The sequence below is a fragment of the Camellia sinensis genome, chromosome 9 (genome assembly GCF_055761805.1).
Source record: "Camellia sinensis isolate YWXY chromosome 9, ASM5576180v1, whole genome shotgun sequence".
Classification (NCBI taxonomy): domain Eukaryota; kingdom Viridiplantae; phylum Streptophyta; class Magnoliopsida; order Ericales; family Theaceae; genus Camellia; species Camellia sinensis.
The window spans coordinates 84445510-84451787 of record NC_138969.1 but is presented as its reverse complement, the minus strand read 5'-3'; the positions used below and the strand labels follow the sequence as shown (position 1 = coordinate 84451787).

General features: G+C 35.2%; 1 pseudogene; it reads left to right on the top strand.

Annotated features, from left to right (window-relative positions):
- The first annotated feature begins 3123 nt into the window (after positions 1-3123).
- On the top strand, positions 3124-5908 carry LOC114285202 (berberine bridge enzyme-like 8; annotated as a pseudogene).
- Positions 5909-6278: the final 370 nt, after the last annotated feature.

The following is a 6278-nucleotide window of genomic DNA, read 5'->3' as shown; positions in this document are numbered from 1 at the left end:
CTTGGCTGTTGCTCTCTAGCAAACTCAAACCTTAAAACACTTTAGCTGAAGCCCTCTGGCAAACTGTAGCCCTCCGTCTAATGCATTCTTTGCAAACTTCAAATGTTCTCATGCTCTCTAGTAGAAAATGAAGCCCTCTTGCTAAAATCAAGCCTACTGGCTTTGCTCAACTAATGCCTCTGGCAAAAAATTTCTTCAAATATAAAGGAAAAATAAACCAATCCAATTGAGGATTATAAGTAGTCCATACAATTCCTTTCTACGCTTAGGTACTCCTACAAAGAGAGTTAGTAGCAAACGACAACATAATATAAAGCAATTAATCTAAAGCAATTAGAGAATAACATTGCATAATTTACAATCATTGAATTTTCAAATGAAAACCAAATAGTGGACTTTCTCTTTAGTACAAGCAGTCTACTTAAATAACAGAAGCAATAGCATGTAATACATCTAAAACACACATGGATCTATTCACTAGCAAACACAAATATATTAATTTACTTAGAAGGATGAATCAGTACAAGAAGGCATGAAAATAGTTTTATGTGCGTACAAAGAAGCAAAATCATGAACTGGCAATTAACCGACAGAAAAAGAAACAATGGCCTATTCATGTAAATTACTTGAATCTCTAAACATGCAAATTTATATTTTGTATCATTGAAACAGTGAGCAACTCCGCAATAGTTCCTAGTAACTTTATACAAAGCTAACATAATTGTCTATATAAATCTATTCGATTAATTTCATAGAAAATATATATAAATCTGTTTTAAGCTTGTTGTTCATCTTGTGAAATTAAATAAATAGATTTATGAAAAAAACAAATTATATACCAAGAACACATACAGATAATTACAATTAAATTTTAACATAAATACACAAAATATTAAAAGGGTAAAGAAACGAAACCGAAGCCTACACGGTAGCAGTTTCCTTAAAACAGATTTCGCCGCCTCACGGGTCGAGTGCTTGAGGAAACCTGGCGTCTGTCTCCCAGGATACGATAGTCAAAATCAGCTACGGCAGAAGCACTATCTGTCTAGCATAGCGAACAAAACAATGGCAGCACTCTCTCACAATAGGAACTATCTGGCAAACTGACTTGTAAAATGGAAGCAAAAATTTTTGTGTTTGAGACTTGACAGGAGGGTCTCAATTTATACATGTATAGGGGAGAGAGGAAGAGCCTCCAGCCTTTATGGCTGTTCATAATGCATCATTAACCTCTGCAATAAAGGCAGGAGTTACAAACCCCATTAATGCAGGAGTTACAAACCCCATTAATGCAGGAGTTACAAACTTCATTACCTTTTTTTCCATGAAGCTAACTTCATGAGGTAATTTCTCATTCAAATCTCAATGGTTTTTGGCCATTCTATCTGTGGTGTAAAGATCTCAATGCAAAGTATCTAGACCCACTTGGACCAAACACAATAGATGGTTGAGACCCACTTTAATATTTAATTAAAGTCACCAAAAAATCATTTTTTCCAACAGATTGGTTGCAGTTGAATTGGGTGTTGATGATATGTTGGATATTTTGTTTGTTATTTCCTTTCTTTATCTTGTTTATTTGATTCTGATTGGTTTCTCACTAATCTTGGGTTAGTACTAGCAAATGAATGTGCTTTCTTTGCGGTGCCAACCTAATTGGGATCGTTAAGGTTAGCTATGATGTTTGGTGCACCCCCCTTGTTGATGTAATTTATGCATGTTTTGTATTTTTATATCAATAAAGTTTTTTTGCTGATAAAAAAAAAAAGGATGACCCCACATCTATTGAACTCACAAATTAGAGTTTCAAATTTAAAAAATATATATATATATATATATATAGCTACACACATCACATCACATATGAATCTACTCCTTATTACATAATTAGAATTCTGCTTAAAACTCTAAAATTAAAACTCTCAATATCTATTCTTATTAAAATGAGACCCATGATAGATCCACAAATATAAACAGCGTCCTCCCATCTAGATTAGGGACAGGAGAGAGTCCTTCTCTTTTAAGGGTATCTACGAAGACTTCGCCATGCAAAAGAATTTTCTATGGTCAACTGATTGAAGCTGCACTTCATTCCATTCTCTCTTTATCCTTTGTTTAATTGTTCTCAGCTTGAGAGCAATTAAGTCCTTATAAATTCCAAACTCAAGGTGTCACAAACTCACAATTAAAATATCTCTTTTGAATACAAAATAAGAGACCCAAAAAATGAGAAATATTGGAAATAGTTTTATTTTATTTTTCATTGTTCTCATTTTTAATACCTCTTTCATGCCCAACATCTGATTCAGTTACCCATCCCTTTCTTGAATGCCTTGAAAACCATTCTCAGTTCACTTCTTACCATAGTTCTAAATCGCGGTATCGGGTAACGTAACGATATCAATCGCGGAGTATCGGTATCGGTAATATCGGCCGATACATATCGGGAATCGGGTGTCACGACTGTGAAATTTTAAAAATCATTAGCAATCCCTCTAAAATTGGATTTTATGCATTTTTTGACTCTTTTAACCTTAATTTGTTACATTTTAATCAAAATTTTGATATGTAAGATCATTTTTGACTCATTTTCAACTAAATAATCTGTATTTATATTTGGCATATGTTAAACTTTTAATAAAAAAATTGATTTGAATATTTATTTTTCTTGTATTGAGAAAAAATAAATAAATAAATAAATAAATAAATAAATAAATATATATATATATATTAATATAAATAGAGGTGTAGGTGTATAAAAAAAAAAAAAATTAAACATTTACAATCTACAAATCCACCATAAACCCATGCACCTTCATGTACCTAAGTACCTCTCTTCTCACCCATTTCAATCTCAAACTGGTAATGCTCCATGTATATCCATTTCAATATCAGACTCGCATACATAATACAACCACAAACAATCCTCTCTCTCTCTCTATCTCTGTCTCAAAATGTTGACCGGAAGTTATAGAATTCCGTCAAATCCAGAAAAATTCAAATTTAGATCGTCGACAACAAAAAAAAAAAAAAAAAAAAAAAAAAAAACCAGAAACTGAAACAGAACAGAGCACAACAACAAAAAACAGAGATGTATTCGACTGTATCGCCCCGTATTGGCCCATGTATCGGATTCAAGCCGCTACGTACCGGGACTCGGACGTTACGGACGCGAAATTCATTCTCACCGGTATACCGGTGAGTATCCAACTCGGCACTCCAATTTTCCGGTACGAACCGGCCGGTACGGCACGTACCGGTCGATATTTAGAACCTTGCTTCTTACCCAATCTCTAGAATTATCTACACTCCAAATAATCTGAACTAGGTGGCACCGTTTGGACTTGTGGGACTTATTACAGGTATCATTTCGATTATTTAAACCGTTTATTTTGTCGGTCATTTCGTGAATTTCATCCCCACAAAAAAAATAAAAAATTATTAAATATTTCCATAGTACCACCTGTTTGTACTATCTAACCAACCATCATTCAATATACCCCATTATATTTCTCAATCACCCAACACAATACTCTACCTACTCACATTCTTCACCAATCATAATATTATGGAATACCACGTGTCCATATTCTGGGATTATAGAATAATTACCCCAAAAAAATTGGGTCGATCTGATAATCATAAACTATTCAATTTATCGCATTAGTCACCCCAAAAAAATAATGGTTTATTTTTAAAAACACAATTGCTGTCTTTTTTTTTTTCCTTTTTTTTTATAATAAACACGATAAATTGAATATGTTATAATTATTAGATCAATATATTTTTTATTTATTTATAAAATATATAAAGTACTTAACAAAATAAACGATTTAAATTATCAAAATAAAACACATAATCAACCCACAAACACAAACAGTGCCCTCCACATTAGGGACTGGAGGGAATCCTTCTCTTTTAAGGGTATCTTCGTAGACTTCGCCATGCAAAATAGTTTTCTATGGTCAACTGTTTGAACCTGGCTTTCCATTCTGTTCTCTCCTTATCCTTTGTTTAATTGTTCTCAGTTGAGAGCAAACAAGTCCTTATAAATTCCAAACTCAAGGTATCACAAACTCACAATACAAATCTCTCTTTTGGATACAAAATAGCAGACCAAAAAATGAGAAATATAAGCTTGGAAATAGTTCTATTTTATTTTTCACTGTTCTTATTTTTGCTTCCTCTTTCATGCCCAACATCTGATTCAGTTACCCATGCCTTTCTTGAATGCCTTGAAAACCATTCTCAATTCTCTTCTTACCCAATCTCTGGAATTATCTACACTCCACTGTACTACAACATTACATACGAAACCTTCGATACAACATGTCTACAACCCAAAAACCACTTCTTATTCTCACCCCAATGCATGAATCTCACATCCAATCAGCCATCACGTGTGCTAAAACACAGTCTGCAGATGAAAATCCGAAGCGGAGGCCATGATTATGAGGGAATCTCATATTGGTCTGAGGTTCCCTTTTTCATCCTCGACATGTTCAATCTTCGATCAATAAAGGTCAATATTGAAGATGAGACAGCTTGGGTTCAAGCTGGGGCAACTGTTGCTGAAATGCTCTACAAGATTGCCGAGAAAAGCAATACCCACGGTTTCCCTGTTGGAGTATGCCCTACTATGGGTGTCGGTGGCCATTTAAGTGGAGGTGGGTATGGTTACTTGATGAGAAAATATGGTCTCTCAGTTAATAATATCGTTGATGCACAATTAATTGATGTTAATGGCCGGGTTCTCAACCGAGAAACAATGGGTAAGGACTTTTTCGGGGCCATTACAGGAGGTGGAGCGTCAAGCTTCGGTGTGGTTCTTGCCTACAAAATCAAGTTGGTGCGCGTTCCTGCCAAAGTTACTGTGTTCGATGTTCACAGAACCTTGGAACAAAATGCAACTGAGATTGTTTATCGCTATCAACATGTTGCTCATAAGTTGCCTAAAGAGATCTTCATTAGACTCACCATGATGGTCATGAACATTACCGGGGGTAATAAGAAGACCATAAACGCTTCATTCATGTCCTTGTTTCTTGGAGACTCTGAAACACTTGTCTCCCTCATGAACAAGAGATTTCCCGAGTTGGGTTGGGTTTGAAGAAGAAAGACTGCAAGGAGATGAGTTTTGTCCAATCTTACATTAAATGGACAAACACGCACTTGGAACCAACTGCGACATAGGAGCACCAAAAGTCCTTCTAAATAGAGCTTGTAATTCCACCCATCTTAGTCGGTGGACGCAGCCCAGCGGTAGAAGCCAGACACCTCAGTTGCAAAATAAAAATAAAAAATAAAAAAAATTCCACCCATCTCAAGAGGAAATCTGACTACTTGAAGGAACCAATTCCAAAGGATGGTTTGGAATATATTTGTAAGAGGATGATCGAGCTGGAGAAACCGATGCTGACCTTCAATCCTTATGGTGGGAAGATGGCTAAGATCACACCGTCTGCTAAACCCTTTCCACATCGAGCTGGGATCATATGTAAAATTCAGTATGCTACAAATTGGAAAGAAAATGATGTGAAGGAATCGGAACACTACGTAAATTTGACAATAATGTTGCATACTTACATGACTCCATTTGTGTCCAAGCCTCCAAGGGAGGCATATTTCAACTACAGAGATCTTGACTTGGGAATCAACCACAATGGCCATGGCAGTTACTTGGAAGGAGCTGCTTATGGGGTTAAGTATTTCAAGCACAATTTCAAGAGGTTAGTGCATATCAAGACCAAGATTGATCCTGATAATTTCTTCAGACATGAACAGAGCATCCCAACTCTTCCATCGTAGATGAAAGCAGAGTTCAAGCTTACATCAAGCTTGTTTTATGTCTTCCCTTTACTGCACTTTGATAGTTCTATGGTAGAAAAATAACTTGGTGCTTTTGCGTAAGCACCAAGGATCCTCTAGAGTTTTTTTTTCCTAAAGTTTTCTAAAGTGGTGTATTGTGTGTGTGAGATTTAATACTAAAAAATTAATGTGAAATTGATGTGACTTGTCATTAAATCTCAACCATACAACACACCACTCTAGGAAACTTTAAGAAAAAAAAAACTCTAGAGGATCCTTGCTCTTGGTAAGCACTGCAAAATAAAGCATCGTCTTTTCTTCTTAAAAAAAAAATGAAAAAAAAAAGCCTATATTATTTGTTTATGTTGTGACTATGGAACCTAGTTGGGATAGTAGATTTCACTATGATGCTTGTAAGGTTTCAAGGTTCAGGATTAATTTTTAGAAAATTAGACTGTGGTTGGAACGAT